This window comes from Stegostoma tigrinum, chromosome 10 (genome assembly GCF_030684315.1).
Source record: "Stegostoma tigrinum isolate sSteTig4 chromosome 10, sSteTig4.hap1, whole genome shotgun sequence".
NCBI classification, from domain to species: Eukaryota; Metazoa; Chordata; class Chondrichthyes; order Orectolobiformes; family Stegostomatidae; genus Stegostoma; species Stegostoma tigrinum.
Genome location: NC_081363.1, coordinates 93369725 through 93388881, shown reverse-complemented (window position 1 = coordinate 93388881; position 19157 = coordinate 93369725). Strand labels below are relative to the sequence as shown.

The following is a 19157-nucleotide window of genomic DNA, read 5'->3' as shown; positions in this document are numbered from 1 at the left end:
TTGAAACTATCCTCACTCTGTTCCCCTAGCACTGCCTTTGAACACATCTCCAACCCCAATCTGATCCCTTAGAAAAGGTCTGTGAATCCTTTAATAATCTGCTCCCCCACCAATAACCCGTGACCGCACCCTCACGCTGTTTGCCAAGCACTGGCTTGTAAACCCAATCATTCCTATGACCTAGCAATGAACCATGAACACATCCCCAATCTGTTCTCACAGCAACAACCAGTTAACCCATTCCCAATCTGTTCTCCTCGCAATGGCATCTGAACCGCCCCCACCTTCTCTCATAGCAATGTTCTGTGAACATATTCACACTGTGTTCCCCGAGCAATGGCCTCTGAAATTATCCAAAATCTGATTTCTTAGCAGCAGCCTGTGAACCCATCCTTATTCTGTTCCTCCACTAATGAATTTGCATGTGATTTATAATCCCTTGCTTGGCCTTATCCCCAATGATCTCCATAATCTCCAGTTCATAATTGGGATATCTGCACATTTGCCTGTATTGCTTCCTGCCTCTGTGAGCTCCATTTGCTCACTCTGAGACACCCGGTCTCCACTCATTCTGCCGTCTACAGAATTTCTGATAATCATTGCTCCATCATGACCATGCTTCAGCAGGACATTCTGACATTCCATCTCAGAACCTGCCCACCCCGCTCCTTGTAAATAATATTTGTTCAATACTTGCCCTCTCATCAAAATTTTGGATAGTCAAGGGAAATTCATCCAATATGTATGGGTCAAATATGGATTTTGCAAACTTTCCTGCAGCATGTTGAGATATTTTGTACATGGGCATGTTCTGAACATGGTTTCAATTCCAGCCTCAGGTGACTATTTGAATGGTGTTTCTCTGTTCTCCCATGGTCTGTGTGGGTTTTATCCAGATGATCTGGTTTCCTCCCCCGTCAAAAGATGTGCAGGTGAGCTGGCTTGGCCAGGTAAATTGGCAAGTGTTCCGAGATGTCTAGTTTAGATGGATTAGCTATGGAAAATGCACCGTCCCAGGGATAAGGTAGTGGGGAGAGTCTGTTTGGGATGGAGGGAAAGGGCAGGAAGAGAGCTGGTGTAGGCTTGTTGGGTCAAATAACTCGTTTCAATGCTGTAGGGATTCTGTGAATCAGATAACATCTCTGAATTATACTTGAAGGAAATCACTGAAGTGGTTCAGAATGGTTGGGCCTAGGACACTACCCGAAGGAAACTCCTGCAGTGATGTGCTTGGCTGGAGATGATTGACCACCAAGACCTACACAGTATTGAGGATGGGCTATTCCACCCAGTGGAGAATTTCCCTTGATTCCAATTGACTCCAATTGGAAGTCTATCTCCTTTCTGTACTCCATCTTGTTGCTACTTGAGTTCTGTCCCACTCCACTGATGTCACCAGAAAATTTGCAAATAGAGTTGAAGCTGAATTTGCCACATAGCTCTGACTGTATAAGGAGTAATAGTAAAGCGTTCAGTATACAGCCTTGTGGGGCACCGGTGTTGAAGATTCGAGTGGAATAGGTGTTGCCATCTATCGTCACTGATCGCAGAATCTGGGTCTGTAATTCAAAGATCCAGTTGCAGAGCACCGAGGCCTTTATCTCAGAGTTTGGAGATGGGTTTTGTTGGTATTATGTTGTTGAAGATGGAGCTAAAATTAATAAACTGGAGTTTGATGTAGGTGTCCTTGTTGCCCACATGTTCCAGGGATGAGCAGAGTGTGAGGGAACTGCTGATGCAACTGATGTAACAACTGATTGCCAAGTGAGAAATACATCTACAAACAGAGCCCAGAAGATTTATATTATTTCCAGTAGCATATGAATTACATTTGCCAAGTGAATATAAGAAAAGCTGTTTTCATTTTGAAGCATAACAGATATTTTGCGACCACAGAGCCCATTGAGTCTGCCTTGCCATTCAATGATTTCATGGACGACCTCCTACTTCAATGGGCATTTTTCTCCACTATCCCGTGAATTCGTGATGTTTTTAATTATTAAATAAACTCTCTTTGTGTCAGTTTTGCGTTGTCTGAATGCTGAACATACACATCCTCCAAGGCCCTGAACTACATAGATTTTCTCCACTGACCTCAGTCTGCTGTTTGACAGAACAGGTAAGGAAAAGGCAGCCAGTTTAGCAGAAACTTTCCACACCACAGGACAAAAAAAGCAACATTAGAGCCGATAAAGTCCCTTTAAAGTTGTAATGTTGACATTTGGAATCTACAGAGCTAGTTTGATAATTAAGCAGATTCGACAGATAAAAACGATTATTTCCTCGACGTTAATTTACAGAAGTGCATAACTAACCTGGTTCTGATTTAGCCTCAGTGGATCCGAAACATTAACTCTCTTGCTCTCCAGAGAAAATGCCAGAGCTTCTGAGATTGCTGAACAATTCATTTTTTTGTTGGTTCCAGGATTCCAGCATCTGTAGTTATTTGTTACATGTCCGCTGGATTATCATTTGGGATGAAATGCATTAGGTCATGAAAAGCTCGCGAACCACAGCTTGAATTCACTGACCCAGAATCACACCCAGGCCGGGTTGGTGAAAGTGCCAAACCATAACCAGTAGACTGCTATGGAAGGCATGGAAGGGGCTGGCATCTTTTCTCAATGGCATTGTTTTTGCCTTTTCGTGTTATTGATCCTTTGGTCACAGATCTATTTCTCTCTGTCTTCGAGTTTTTATAGCTCATTCGGACATCGAGTCAGTACGTGTCATCAGGCATCCATCTATTCTAGTTTCATTTCCAGCACTTGGCCCACCACCCTTGCTGTTATTAATTGTTGGGGGAAAATGTCAATGAGTTTATCCCTGTAATCAATGAATGGGACTGAAGTTCAAGATGATAATACTATGTTAAGGACCTGTTGAAATAATGATCCTCATGTTAAGCCACAGAGAGAGATACACAGATCTATCCCCCGAGAGTGATAAAGTCTCAGGATTATATGCGTGCCATCTCCTTCATGTCTGCACTCTGTCAGCTGACACAAGGGTCCCCGGCAAAAGGCAGCTTTATGTGGAAGACGAGCAGTTTGTCCTGACAAAAGGAACTGTTGCCACAAGTTGGCGTATGAAATGGACAGTGAGCTGAAATAGTTCCAGCTCATGTTGCTCATGTGTAACTCTCAATTTTCAAACCCAGCGATTCAATCACTTCAACTGCTGGGAATCTGACAAAAAACAGCGCTGGGTACGCATTCTGCTTTGGAAGCAACGATCAATTTGCAAGGGCAGACAAGCTGTCAACTGCAATCGAGCGAGGGAGGATACAACATTTTAATCCTCTAACCCAAAGTCTGACGCAATATCGATTACCCCACTGTCTCCACACGTCTTGCTGCAGCTTTCATCCTGTCAACTTGTGATGTTAACAGGGACATCGGTGGAAAAAGCATTCACAAGGTGAATAGCCAGCAAACATAATCACCGTCACTGCTTCACTTCAATGTTTACCATTTTGTGAAGCAATGAATTTCACTGGCAAATGAAACACATTTGTCCTCACCTGCCTGCTTCACTGTCACCAGTTTTTTTTTCTGCCACCTGGTTCTCTGTTGGAACGTGCCATCGTTTTATGCAATGTCATTGCCAAATTCTGTCTCAAGTATTTTTTTAAAAATTAGCTCCTCGTAACTTAAAAATGCCCCCTAGTCTTGAAATCTCCCATCCTAGAGAAAAGACAACGACTATTAGTACTATCTACACATCTCATTATTTTATAACAATTAACAGGTCGCCTCTCAACCTCCTAAGCACCAGCGAGAAAAGTTCAACTCTATCTAACATTTCTTTATAAATCAAACCTTTCAAACCAGGCAACATCCTCGTTAACCACTTCGTATCACTCACCAGCTTAATAATGTGACTCCTGTAACTGTGCGAGTGAAACTGTGCACTGTATTCACGAAGAGGCCTATTCAACATCCTGTCCAAACTCAATATGATTTTCCCAACTCCTAAACACAAACGCGTGTCAAAAGCCTGCTTAACCACCCTGCCTGGATGTGATGTAAACGGCAAAGAATCATGGACCTACACCACTAGACCCCTAAGGAGGCACCTTAGCTGTTAGACAAAGTCTGCGTGTGGTTGGGAAATAGTTTCGACTTTGTTTGACTTCACATATAAAGAAATTTATCGTATACGTGCAGCTGATTAAGATTGCATTTTAAATGAAACTGAACATTTTTCAATTTAAAATTAAAGGTGGATCCTGTCGAGTCAGAAAGAAAGTGTCGCTTAAAATCGCCATTCCCACTTTTAAATGGTGCCTTAATTATTTGACCACGTCCCGATGATGTTACGTACATTTCACACTGTCTGAACTCCACCAAAGAAATCCACAAAGAAGGCTCTGTCATTTTGCATTGTGAACCTTCCCTTCTCCCTTTACGACAAGCTGATAAAAAATCTGAACCACATTGAATGTAACATTCGCCTGTTTCAATGATATAAATCTAATTCTTTTTTTGAATAATTCAATGATCTGTGGCGTTTTTAGCAAATCAAATGAATTGAAGCATGTTGAAAGCATTTTTCCTGCAACTAAACTCAATTTTAATGAGTCCTACTAGAATTGTTTGCGAGCTGAAATTCTGAAAAAAAAAGTTATTCTCTCTAGGCATACATGTGTTAACAATTCGAAAATTTCCAACACATTTGTTGACCATTGACTCATTTCCAAATCCTCGTAAACTGACAATTTCCCATAAATCCATTCATTCTCGATGACTGTATAAGACGTAATTATGTCCAACACTACAAAATGCCAACGTGGTTCCCTGTTGCAAAACATGGCTGAGCACTTCTCAATTTGATTCATACAGTCTGAGACATGACAGACAGTATCTGAAGTAGGCGTCTCAGAGATTAACTTAAGATGCGTTTGAAAGAGAGCGTAAATCAGGAATCCGTGGTGCACTGTGAGACCAGCAAAATCAGGCTTCTATGTGGCATTGAACCAGGATGCCTTTGCACGTAAAAAAAATACAGAAGCACTACGCTGCAGAGAGTATCAGATCACGCCAAGCGTACATTTAAAAAATGATGACCATCTGTGCAGTACAAACACGACCAGGCAGGAGGGAAACTTCATGAAAAATAGCACTGCAATTCAGTAGAATTGTATTCCTTTTCGGTACAACCACAGAGATGTCCGAATACTCAAAACAAGGGGTGGGGGTGACGAGAAGAGGAAACAGGACAGCTCTGTCCACATCAGTGCAGAAGCCTATTATGGGTAATGACGGGGAAAACCCTACAGCTTGTGCCTGGTTTTGAACAGGGGACGTTCCACGTGTGAGGCGAACGTGATAACCATCACATTACAGAAACACCATACCGTGCTGCCGTGCCAGCTGATTTTCTTTTCGCATTAAAATTTGCAGCCATCACATACTACCTTTCAATTTCAAGTAGATTGATATTGTCCAAATTTATTGCTATTATTGAGAAATAAAAAAGTCACGTAAAATTACTCAAAAAAACATTCACAATGTGTTTGTCAGTGTTATGTTGCTTGGACTTTAGGGCAAGACTGAAGAGGCCTGGCAAAGTATCCCTGCAGTGTCGGAGGATGCGAAGCTAGAGAAATTTATAAAGCCATGAAGGATATGAACAGAGTGAATGATTGAGATCTTTATTCACTGGGTGGTTGAGTCCAAAACTGCAGGGCATATATTTAAGGTGAGAGGGGGAAAATGAAATGGGAGCTGTGGGGTATTAATCATGCAGAAGTTCATGTGTGTCTGGAATCAACTGACAGAGGAAATTGTGGAAGCTGGCGAAATTAAAACATTTGAAAGGGACCTGGATGCATGTCTGAATTGGATGGACTTCGAGGGATAAGGGCCAAATGCTGGCAAATTGGGCTAAATTAACTTAGGACATCTGGCCGGCATGGATGTTGTGCGCCAAAGTGTGTCTTTTCGCACTGTCCACTCGGATGATGCTGCACTTGCTGATCCCCAATTTAGTTCTTTGTTCGCAGGTACTAGTGGAGTTGGTCTCTGTGGCACAATTGGTTAGCGCGTTTGGCTGTTACCAAAAAGGTTGTTGGTTCGATCCCACCCTGGGACGCGGTGCTTTTTCACTCATTACCCGATGACGGCTATCCAGGGGGCTTTTTGGCTGCAAGAAGATAACCGTGTTCTGGTCATCGCGAATCGAGCGAAGCTCCAACACAGACAGGTCTTAACATGCAACCGAAGCAAAAATGACAAGGCGAACGCAATAGCAGACATACCTAAGCATGAATCCTGTCTGTGAGACACCTCGAGTTGTTTGCGTCACGAACTACTTGCAAAAGTGGCAGCAGGACAATCCCAAACAGCGCTTCCACTATACTGGCAGTTTCGTCCAACACCACTTTCTGGAAAATACTCTCATAAGGAAAACGAACAGAAAAAGGGGTGAGAATGACCAATGAAAAGTGACGATTAGTAATCACAGTCTGAAAGTGGCTGCATTTCCCTTCTGATCAACAATATGGGTGTGCCTGCATGGCAACGATTGCAGCGGATCGAGAAGGCGGCTCATCAGTTCCCTTCTCCAGGGAAGAAATAACGAAAATGAGGGAAATTTAACAAAATTTCAATCGCAATGACCCTCCTTTTCACCACCACAGCAATTAACCGTGATTAGAATTAATGCAGGATTTGATTACACAGCAGCAGTGGTATAGAGAACTTCATTCGTTTTCAGTGAAGAGATTGAACAACGCATCTTGCCTGGAACTTGAGCAGTAGTGCAGCCTGCTTGTTCCTGATGTCATGCTGGGGAATTTACTGCACCATGTAAACACGGCCTGGACGCTGGCCCAATGGAGAATCTGTGCTGTCCAAGATCATAGATCAGTTTGCAAGCAGCAAACACATTTTGTGCGTCAACTTAAACACACATCTTCCCCACTCTGCTTCCACACAACCCACGCCTCCTCAGACCCTGGAACCTCAATTCAGCGCCAAAGACCATAATGTGCCCTTTGCTCAGATATGACATCTTCCGATGTTGCTTCTGGAACACAACTACAGCGAGGGCACAGGGAAAGGATACATGCATCCCAATTCTGCCCGTAGATTTTCTTAGCTATTCGCGTATGCCCGGTTACAATATCAATTTGCCACCAGATGCCAATAGCCCATCTATCAAAACAAACATCAATGCTAAGCTGAATCTATGTCTTGAGACTTGTTTGAGGAACAAATGTAATGCATCTGTGATCAATTGTACTTGGTTATGGTTCGATAAAGAAAATATGAAATGTACAACCTTTCAGGAACTTCAATTTCAATTTGGAAAATGATTTCACTCAATGTGCGAAGCAGAACACTGTCACATTCACGAGTATTATTAAGAAATAAAGAAATTAAAGCCCTTTTCTCACAGTTTGAACATGTGTTAAATATCCACTATTCCAAAGCTTTGCAAAGAGCGCAAGAGTGGGAAGAGTGGAAGAAGATAATGAGTACTGGGCACATAACTAATACATTGGAGAAAGAGGATGATCAGCACCCTCTGTCACTTGTACTGCCAGCTGTAAGCTCATCGCTTTCTATTTTACGTTCCCACTTCTTGCTTTCCGTTTGAAGCTTGAATTCACCATCAGTCTGTGTTTACACCAATCAGCTAATTAATCTGATAACTAGACAGGCAGAGGAATGTCGAGTTTAATTTGGGACAGAAGCAGGCAGCAAATCAGAGAGTGGGTAAATTGATATCAAGTATGACAACCGGAAAAGAAAAATAATTAGAATGGATAAGCTGAACACACTGAACAAGATGCAGGGGCCACAATAAATCTTATGGCCCATTCTATCCGCTCCCCCATTCCACGAGATCATGAATAATCTGATAATCCGGAGATTCGATTTGCATGGCTTGTCCACTCAATCCTTCATATTCGAAATAATTACAAATGTCTGAGCTTTGATTATACTTACAGACCCAGCTTAGCTCTGCTGTAAAGGATTCCACAAATTTTTCACCTCTGAGAGAAAATGAATCCTCCTTGTCTCTGTCCTATGTGGGTGACTCCTCAGCCTGATATAATGCCCTTTGGTCCTAAACTCCTCCACACACAGAAAACCTCAGGCCCACATTTATCTTGTGCAGACTCCTAAGAATATTCACTGTTTCAATGTGGTCTTCACTCATTCTTTTGAAGCTCAATGAGTATAGTCCCGACCTCGTCAATCTCTCTTCACACAAAAATACCTCTACTCACCAGAGAATGAGGTGATCCTTCACTGCACTTATCAAATGCCAATGTGTCTTTCTTTAGGTGTGTGTTCCAAAGCTGTTCACTGTATCCTGGCTGTAACTTGTATAACTTTAACAATCCCTTTCCACATTCATTGACCATTCCAATTGAAATATTGGCTCCCTTAAAATTGAATCCTGATACTTGAATTGAGAGCAGCTCTTGGAATGCTTTTAATTTCAAAGAAACATGTTGACTAATGACTTCTGGCTCATTATTTAGTTTCTTATTTATTTTTGTTTCATCCATATAGTTGACAATGATACATTCACTTCCATCATGAAAGTCATTGGTTTTGTTTTGGAGAATTTGCCTGATGTGAAATCGTGTTGAGCAACCTGCAAGAATCCAGAACTGTGTCCCTGATGCACTCGTGTCTTCGTCTCGATACAATATGGTCCCTGGTCCATATTTATTTATTTTATGCATATTTTCCTGAAGGAACGTGACTTGAAAGGTGTTTTAGAACTAAATGGTCACAGTACTCTGGCAGAATCAGTAGAGTGAGAGTTCAGCTTTGACATCAGAGCCAGAGATCCCTGTCAGACATCAGATTTAGGAACAACAAGGAAGAGAGGCTTAGGAGTGAAGGAGGAGGAAAAGCGAGGGGCATGAAATCTTGGAAAACCTTTCATGGGATCTGTCTCAAGAGTTGGAGCTCAAAGGCTCATTTTGGGTGTTAACGTGTCAGAATCTGCCACCTGCCGTTTGAATGGACCCACACAGCAGTACTGTTTTAACAATTACAAGTCGCTTCAATTCAAAACATTCCTGAATGTTGCTGTCCCAGAATGGTTCAATCGTTCGATAAGTGAGAGACGCCCTTGGTTTGTGAGATATTGTCACCCCTCAGGCCTTTGTCACTCTCAGTGGATATATCTGAGTGCCTCTCTGTCAGTATCAAGTGGAGGATGATTGAACTGTTAACTGAACAGCTCCTTCAGTTGTTGTCGGGCAGCTTGGTTGTTAAGAAGGCATGCAGTTTTTTTTGCTTTAATTAATGGAGGGATCGAGTTCCGGAACCAAGAGGTTATGCTGCAGCTGTACAAAACTCTGGTGCGGCCGCACTTGGAGTATTGCGTACAGTTCTGGACAAAGCATTATAAGAAGGATGTGGGAGCTTTGGAAAGGGTGCAGAGGAGATTTACTAGGATGTTGCCTGGTATGGAGGGAAGGTCTTACGAGGAAAAGCTGAAGGAGTAGAGGCTATTTTCGTTGGAGAGAAGAAGGGTGAGAGGTGAATTAATTGAAACATATAAAATAAGCAGAGGTTTAGATAGGGTGGATAGGGATAGCCTTTTTCCTAGGATGGTATCGGCGAGCACGCCGGGGCATAGGTTTAAATTGAGGGGTGAAAGATATAGGACAGATATCAGACGTACATTATTTACTGAGAGAGTACTAACGGAATGAAACGCTTGGCCTGCAATGGTAGTAGATTCGCCAACTTTAGGTACATTTAAGTCTTCATTGGATTAGCATATGGACGTACATGGAATAGTGTAGGTTAGATGAACTTGAGATCGGTATGACAGGTCGGCACAACATCGGGGGCCAAAGGGCCTGTACTATGCTGTAATGTTCTATGATCTATGTTCTATGATCCAATTGCAAAAAAAAAATTGCACCCCACCATCTTTTCAGTGGAAACTGGGACGTTATAATAAATGCTGAAGCACTCACATACGAGGGAAGAATTATTTCTAAAAAGTGGCTCTAAGTTTCTTCAGATCCATCTTCTAATTCACAGCTAACACTAGTTTTGACAAGTTCAGTAGCGTGGCTTCGTGAAGCAGCATAGCTGAGCAGTCTAAGATGCAAGATTTAGTTTCCAATCTGTGTTGAGTCTTCGGGTCAAATCCCAAGGCCACTACATTTATTTGTAATCTCCCTCAGATGGAAGCTGGGATACGTCAAAAGTGTCATGAGTTAATGGGAACTGGAGAATCCGAGATATTAAACAATAGAGCTAGTTGAACACAGCATGCCAAGCAGCATTTTAGGAGCACAAAATCTGACATTTCGGGCCTCAACACTTCATCAGCAATGTGATGTCTTCTTTTCTTCTCAGTGTTTGTAGTTCCTCAGGTCTCTGACAGTTTCGGTGATGAATGCAGTAAAATGGGCAGCCGGTTCTGAAAACAGTGAGATCTCCAGCTGTGCAACACCTCCTCATATCTTCGCTACGGGGGCTTTGCATGTCATCTTGATGCCAGTTTCTGCATCTCAATTGGTCAGTCGCTGAAAGGGCTATAGAATGAGACCAGCCAGGTACGCTGCTTCAGCAGTTTCAGATCAAACAATATTCTTGACCACGTATCTACATCTCAGCCACTGGATCTCTGTGATGAGATTGGATTTACACAGCACCATCAATGCTTCACCTCGGCTCCATGCGGAGTTGGGGCAGGGAGAGGGACAAGTAGCAGGCTGTGTTACTGTACTGTCCAATCAGAGTATGGTGTGTCACTTTTGATCTTTTTGTTTTAAATTCTGTATCTGACATGTCTCTCACTAAGACCTGATGAAGGAGTGATGTTTCAAAAGCTTGTGTTTTCAAATAAACTTGTTGCACTGTAACCTGGAGTCTTGTGATTTCTGACTTTGCCTGCTCCAGTCCAACATTGGAACATCCACATCAGGGGGTTTTGCACAGTTTGTTGACGTCTGTTTCCGTAGCTCAACAGATCAGCATCAAAATGTAAACTGAAAAGATACCAGATCGAGGTCATGCAGATACTGTGCTTTCGTTGCTTTTGGTCAAGTTCTTTCATTTGACCCACGCGCAATCCAAGACAAGATTGAATTCAAAAAAACACCCATCAAGGATTGTCTCTTCCCCTGTGCCACACAGAGTGAGACGGAGACAAACAGTGGGATTTGACCACTCTTCCCAATTCCCCGCTGCCAGCAGAAAGCGGCCACTGCAGATTCAATCAGCGGCTTCCTGCTTGTCCCTAGGGCACAGTTTACAGAAATTCATTTCTCATGAATGGTTTTTCTCATGTGAAAGGGTCGAAAAAGCTTGAAAAAAAATTGGCAATGGCAACAGCATATTCTCCCTGTCTTTGGAACCTTTCTGCTCAAACTCCTGTCTCCAAGTTAGAAGCGGCAATAATTTATGATGAGAACAGATATTTAAAAAAGAGCTCTGAAACATTTAATGCAAAGTAGGAAAAACACAACTTGTTTGGATAATGAGGGTGTAGAGCTTTGAGGCGAACGTAATAACCATTGCATCGAGACTATTTTTCACACTGTCTTGCTCTATTATGCACAGGAATCCAGGCATCTATTACAATGCAGTTTCTCATGCATGAGGCCCTCTCTCAGGGGACACCTGTGCCTGCAGTGTTGGGTCGGTAGTTTGGTGATTTGCCGAGTGGCCATGAATTTAATTCCTCCTGGGGCCTGCGAGAGTTTTCACCACCTGTGGCATCCAACATCCAAAGGAGCTCGTTTGAAATTATTTCTGATGCAACAGTGTTAACACCACCATGTCATTTCCTCCACCAGCCAGAAATGTGTTTGAAATACCACATTCTTCTTTGTCCTTCCAGGTATTTTTGAGAGGTCTTTCGGAAGCAGCTGATCTGAAGAATGTTCTAGTTTGTCAGGAAGAATGAGGTGGAGAAGTATAAATTGCAGGGTGATGAGTAAACAATCAGGGAGAGACACAAACGGTGAAACGACCAAATGACTTTCTTCTTTGCTGGAAACTGACTCTGATTTTGAAATCTGAATTTGACCAATATAAGCCAAGTGAACGAATGGTTTGATTTCTGGCAATTGGTCTGTCCTGGGCCCTCTGTCACTATCGGGGGAATGTATCTGATTGCTTCCATTTGTACGCGAAAATGAATATCAGTTCCCCGAGGGGGGCATGAGCTCAGTTTTACAATTTCAGTCTCATTTATTGAATTTTTTTGTGATTAAAACATCACAGGGAAAATATTATTGAGATGCACACTTGAAACATCAGAGCATAAAAGTCCACAAAGTGTGTAGTTGGATGATCACAGCAGGCCGAGCAGCATCTCAAGAGCACAAAAGCTGATGTTTCGGGCCTTGACCTTTCATCAGAGGACCTCTGATGAAGGGTCTAGGCCCAAAAGGTCAGTTTGTGTTCTCCTTAGATGCTGTTCTGCCTGCAGTGTTCATCCAGCTTCACACTTTGTTATCTTGGATTCTCCAACATCTGCAGTTCCCATTATCTCAGAGCATAGAAGTCTACTGGCCATGTGCTAGAAACGGAAATTGATGAACCTACAAAGACTCAATGATTTGATCATTTTGGAAGAGAAAAAAGAGTCAAAAAGTGTGTCATGAAGAGACAATGCACATGTTTCTGCTGTCATTCCTGATGGTCTAGTGGATTGGATTTAGCACTTCCACTGGTACAGCCTGTGTGTGATTCCCGGTCAGGCAATCAGGATTGATTGTTCCTGACACCGACATTATCAGAGGTAAAACAGTTCAGATGGGAATCCTTTCAGTATCTCGGATCAGTTATTGTCCTCGAGAACGTGAAAGTCAATGTTCCAGCCTCTTAAGGACGGGAATTTTGCCTGAACGCTCTCTGTTCAGTCCGACAGTTCTCCCTTCATTCTCCTTTGATTACACTTCCCTTAGAGATTCTAAAGACTCTGGAAGATGAGACAGGGCAGTTTGCTTTGTTTCCTTGCCATTCCCAGTAGCTGTAATGATTGGGTCGGTGGGTTTGGGAAACTAAAAGGTACTCATGTGCAGCTTGTGTACAATTTCAGTGCCTCTTTCTGATGAGGCTGGGGCATTGGTTACATTCCCTGACAGGAGCCGGAAAGTATTCTCGTTCCTGCAGATATTCAAATGTCATCTGGTCTTCAGAGCACTGAGAAAGATGAGTCGGGATGTGTAATAAGTTTCGACATTGCGGTCAAGCCAGACAAGAAGTGACCGCACAAATGCCTGATTTGTAGTCAGGTGTGTTTTCCATTACGACAACAACCCACCACATTGTTGTGTTTTCCACACTGCGGCTGTGATGTTAACATGGGTACGACGTGACAACAAGAACGTTCATAAGATGAACAGACAGCTAAGATAATCACCGTCACTGGCTCAGTTCAATGGCCCCTACTTCATATTGCGGCAAGATTCACTGGCAAAGGAAGCATATTTGCCCACAGAGAGTGCCATTCACCTTAACCAGCCCACTCAGCCATTCAATTAGATCACTACTTTTCTGATAAATCTCAACTCCACTTTGCTGCTTTTCCTCCATAATGTGAGGAAAATTCAAGTCTAATCACAATTTCGTATATTCCTGGTATCTTTTGGAAGTTTGCTTTACTTTAATGACCTGTGTGTGCTTGCAGGAAATTGAATAATATGAAATGACCAAAAGAAAGCCCATCAGAAATTTAGCACAGTGCAGAGTTAACCATATGAGAAAGTTCAGGGAGCAAAAACATGACCTTCAATTCTCTGTGCGCAGATATCTCTCTTTACAAGTTGAATATTTGCAGCATTTTTCTTCATAATTGTGATACTCCCCAAGTCCACACACATCTGTGCTGCTGAAATCTATTTTGCTTCTGATGAAAATTGCTTTCCCAAATCCTGATGTCCAAATAATCCCTGCTCCAAGTCAATAAAAGCTGCTCCGGATGAGGTTGGAGCTCGCAGGTTCAACATTTCTCATGCCTCTATATCGGTCATAGAAGGACCGTGCTCTCACCGATTGTGTCTTTTATTCCTTGCGAAATGTGCTCCAGAAATGTGGCAAAATATCTGACATTTTACATGAAAATATCCTACGAGGAGGTAATTTTCTTGCCTCATACCTTCGCTGTCTCACTTAACTGGGTTTGATGTATCAGAATTCAAACGCAGCTCTTGGAGATTTCTCTCTGTTCCACACTTACCAACTGTCCATTACCTTCCTCGGTTCACTTCACTGCGGCATTGCGCAATCTAACACTCATTTTACATTGACACTGTTCAGTCTGTCCTGCAATGGTCATTCTCGCTGCATGAATCTGCTCCAGACCTACTAATGAAAACAGTCGATCCACCTAGATACTGCGGTTGAGAGACCAGCCATCATGTAGCGGCTGTTCCCTGACATGTACCAGTGATTATTGGAGCATCAGTGTCAGCAAAAGGACACAGGACAATATTAATCAGAAGAGACTTCAATGGAAAGGCCACTTTCTGTGGTTTCTGCATCATTTTTTCATTCGGCTAGAGCGAGAGTATTGTGTGTAGTTCTGCAAATTCACATTACAGCAGGATATGTTCGCACTGGAAACGATGCAGAACGGATTTACCAGGATATGGTCTAGGCTGAGATGTTTCAGTTATGAAGAGAGATTGGACAGACTGGGCTTGCTTTCCATAGAGCAGAGGGGATTTACAGGAGACAAGATTGAGAAGTAGAAAACAATGAGTATTATTGATAGGGTAGACTGAAAGAAACGTTTCCTCTTGTTGGCGAGATCGATCAAAAGCTGGGCAGAGATTTAAAGTAAGATGTCAGAAAGTTTGAGTAGATGGGCAAAAAACATTTTTTCAGCCAGTGTGTGTTTGGAATCTGGAAATTACTGTCTGGAAACCTCCTAACGGCGGATATCCTCGCATTTTTAAGAAGCATTCCGATGTGAATTTGTGATGCCAAGACATACAAGACAATGGTCCAATTAAATTAGGATAGTAAAGCAGTTTTATTTGCCTAATGCACGCTTAGGGTGCTCGGGGAATGGTGCACCCACCATCCTTGATGGTATAGTAGTTAGGATCCCAGCCTGTCACACAGGAGACTGCGGATCAATTCCCAGCTAGGGACGCTCTAAGCATTTTTTTTCAACCTTGGGTGATGTCTGTGTGGAGTTTGTGCTTTCTCCGCTTGTGTCCGTTGAGGTTTCTTCTCACAGGCAGAATATATGCAGATTAGGTGAATTGGCCATTGGAAATTGCTTGTATTGTGCAGGGATGTGCAGACCAGAAAGTTTAGCTGTGGTAGATACATATTTATGGAAAGCCCTCGAGTCTGAGGAAGGGTCACCGGACCCGACAGTTAACTCTGAGTTTTTCTTCACAGATGCTGCCAGGCTTGCTAAGCTTTTCCAGCAATTGTGTTGTACTTCGACGGTTAGTACAGCCTTAAAAGGGCCAAATGGTCTCTCTGTATACAGTAGGGTTCCTGTGATCTCTGATTCTGTGTGTTTTTATGTCATTTAGGATTTCAAAATTGTCTGCACCAAAAAGTGCAGCTCATTAATATCTGCTCAGAAGAGAGGTGGTCTCAATAGAACTCTTTTTAACAACAGTGTGCACTGTTCTCACATCTGGAAAACAACTCCTAACAGGAAATTTTACACCCAGCTCTCATGGAGCTTTTCATTCCATGACATGACCCACACTACACCAACTGCCATCACCGTTTCTACGTGAAAAAATAGATAGTTATTAACATACATCTCTCAAAGGTAAGTGAAATTAGTGTCAGAGCACCGCATTAATCAGGTACAAATTATCAGCAAGATCCAACGGATTATTGTTGATTATTGTTTTTGTCACTTATAATCATTTTCCAGTGTTGTTTCAACAGGCTCTGTGCAAGGTCACGTGATGTATGTGATAGACAGAGACACATTGTAATAGGAAGAGACCAGTCGACCCTTCCAGCCTGCTCCACTGTTCGATATGATCATCGAGATCACCCAACTCAATTCCCTGTTTCAATTTTCAACACATATCCTTTTGTCCCTTGAGTCCTAAGAACCATAACTAGCTCCTTCTTGTAAAAATAATCAATGTTTTAGCTTCAACCGCTTTGTGAAGCATAGAATTCTTCTGATTTGTTGTTTTCTGGTGATGATATTCCCGTTATCTCATTCCTGTGTGGCCACAGCTTATCCTCAAAATGTGATCTCTCGCTTTGGAGTCTCCAGTGATCTGGAACTTCCATCCTTTGTTTACCTTGCCTAGTCCTCCTTGTATTTTACAGGTTGTTTGGAAATGTCCCTCATTGGCCTACAGATACATTTCATGAATTGAGGATCAATTTTGGAGGCATGATGAAGAAGTGTGCAGGCAACACAAAACTTTGGAATCTCATTGAACATGAAGAGTGAGGGTGTAGTCTGCAAGAAGACATTGATGGAATGGTCAGGGGAGCAGAAAAAAATGACGAATGGAAATAACCCTCGAAAAGCGTGAAGTGATGTGTTTGGGGAGATCCAACACAGAAATGGAATGCACAATTTAGGAAACAACACCAAGAGATGTGTGGGAAATTTTGATGATGGATATATGCTAAAGGAGTCATAAAGATTTATGGGGCAAGGACATTCTTTTCAGACAGAAGGTGGTAGGTGTACAGAATGCACTGCCGGAAATATATTAGACAGAAACACTGAACTCATTTAAAACATCGCTGGATTTTACACTCGTGTTCTATAACCTGTAGTTTTACAGCTGCAATTGTGGAAAGTGGGCTCAGGAAAGCGTTCCGTTTCTCCTTCAGCACAGAGACTCTGGGCAGGGTGACCTCCTTCTTGTCTGCATGTTTCACAAAATTTTCAAATAAATTGATGTCAGTGAGAAGGCACCTTTACATAATTGATCACTGGCTGATCTCATGAGTTGATGCCTCTCTCTTAACAACTTTCTCGGTCCTTCATTGAGCATCTCCTCCACGTGTCTTGTTGCTGGAGTACGGAATGAACATGTGAATATTTGTCTCGTTCAGTGAGCCATCAATAAACAGCAAGCAAGAGCATTCCTTGTGAAGTGGGAGCAAGCTGGATAACCAGGGATTGGTGTTTTCAAATGGTCCAATGCTGTTATCATTTTCTCCAATGATCCACGAGATCAGATACCCTTGTATGCTTAGCTGCAAGTGTCATTTGCTTCATCGACAGTGATTTTCCACAAGCTAACAGTAAACACGTCAATCTAAATGCAATCTCTCACACTGTTTCTATTGCTCGTTGGGTGCCGTACAATGTCGGATTGTACAGACAAGGGCAGCTTCCCAATATGCAATCTCTTGTTCAAATACAAAGCACTGCCTGCCAGAGGAAGGAAACGGAAAAAACGCCACTCCAGGAGAAAGGGCAGAAACAGCAGGGTCCTAGAAGCAAGGAGTCAGAATTGGAAGCAGCTGTTATTGAAACAGTTTGCGGCCTTTTCTCTTAGTTTAGAAAGGGCTACGCTAAGTTTGTTGTCAAATCTGTTGCAACTGTTGACGATGCCTCAAAACCCGGGCAGACTCAGGCTGCCTTCCATTTTGTCAAATACCCTGATCATTTTTTTTTTGAACAGAGCTGCATTCAATGTTGTCGGACTTCCTGATATCGCGGTTTGGCGTCAGGGCCCCAGGGTTCATTGAGGCCAATATACCGCAGCAACAGACGTGTGAGAAAGCGAAAACAAACATTTTGGAAGTTTTTTTGCCCATACATTAGGAAAATAACCACCTTGCGGAGATGCATTGGCCTAATGGTGTAATCGCTTGACTATTAATTCGGAATCACAGGTAGCATCCTTTGAATTCAATAATATTCTTGAATTAGGAGTCAAATGTTGGGAAAACCCCAACCCAACATTCGAGAAGGAATTAAATGCATCACCATGCACCACAAATCCCGTCCAGTGATCTGAGCGAACCCACTTTTCACAATCTAACACTTAAAACACAACAGCTCAGTTCCTTCACAATTTACAATAAGTCATGTGGAATAATAAGACATATCTTTAAAAACATTTTTTGTAATAATGAATCTTGAGTGCTACACTTCTCCATGCAACTTCATTATAACTAAAGGCAGGCAAGTAGAGGCAGCTACCCTCCTAATTCCTGAGTAAACCCAGTTTTGTGAAAGAATGCTGGACACAGGCTGATGTCAGTATCTCAGCCAGCCGGTCCACCGCCTCCTCCTCTCTGCCTCAAATGTTGTGTCAGAGCACACAAAGCTATGGGCAATGTGCTGGGAACTTGGATGCTGAGCCTCTTTCTTGATAGTAGCAACAGCAAAAGCAGCGCAGCTCTGACTGGATGCAGTTCCATGTCCCAAATCAGTTGATATCCTCGAGAACATCAGAGTCAATGCTCTAGCTTGTTAAAGAGAGGAAAGGTTAAACTGTCACTGCTCAGTCGGACAATTCACCTTTGAGTTGTGTTGTTACAGGGGCATGAGCCGTAATACTAACATTCACAAGATAAACAACCAGCAACGATTATCATAATCACCGCTTCATCTCAATAGCTTCCCCTTCCTGTTCTGATGAGTTTCAATGTCAAATGAAACATTTTGTCAACAGGAAGGAGGCATTCAATTCGTCCACCACTGATCTGAAAAAATCTCAACCCAGCTTTCATGGTTCTCCTCTACAACCTCAGTTAACCTCCATCCTAATCACAACATTGTATATTACTGTCAGTTTTCAGAAATTTAGATAACTTTAATAACCTGTGCATGCTTGCAGTAAATTGAATAACGTGTAATGAGCAAAAAACCCCTTCCGGCACTTTAACCCAGTGCAGGGTCAGCCATATGACAAAAGTAAGAAAGCGAAAATGTTGTCTCCATTTCTCCCAGCACAGATTTCTCTCTTGCCGAGTTGAGTATTTGCAGCATTTTACATTATAATCGAGACATTTTCACGACAGATCGTTCCACAATGCACAAATATCTGTGCTGCTGAAAACTATTTTGCTTCAGATTAAAATTGCTGAGTAGCCTTTCGCACAGCCTGATGCCCAATAATCCCTGCCTCCTGTCAATAAAAGCTACTCTAGGAGAGATTAGAGCTCACATCCTCGACATTTCACGCGCCTAGACACCACCATAGAAGGGCCGTGAGCTCACTGATTGTGTCACTTCTATCCGTA

General features: G+C 42.5%; 1 non-coding gene across 1 annotated transcript; it reads left to right on the top strand.

Annotated features, from left to right (window-relative positions):
• The first annotated feature begins 6022 nt into the window (after positions 1-6022).
• Positions 6023-6096, top strand: trnan-guu (transfer RNA asparagine (anticodon GUU)). Its single transcript has one exon. It is a non-coding gene; the product is annotated as a tRNA-Asn (tRNA).
• The last annotated feature ends 13061 nt before the right edge of the window (positions 6097-19157 follow it).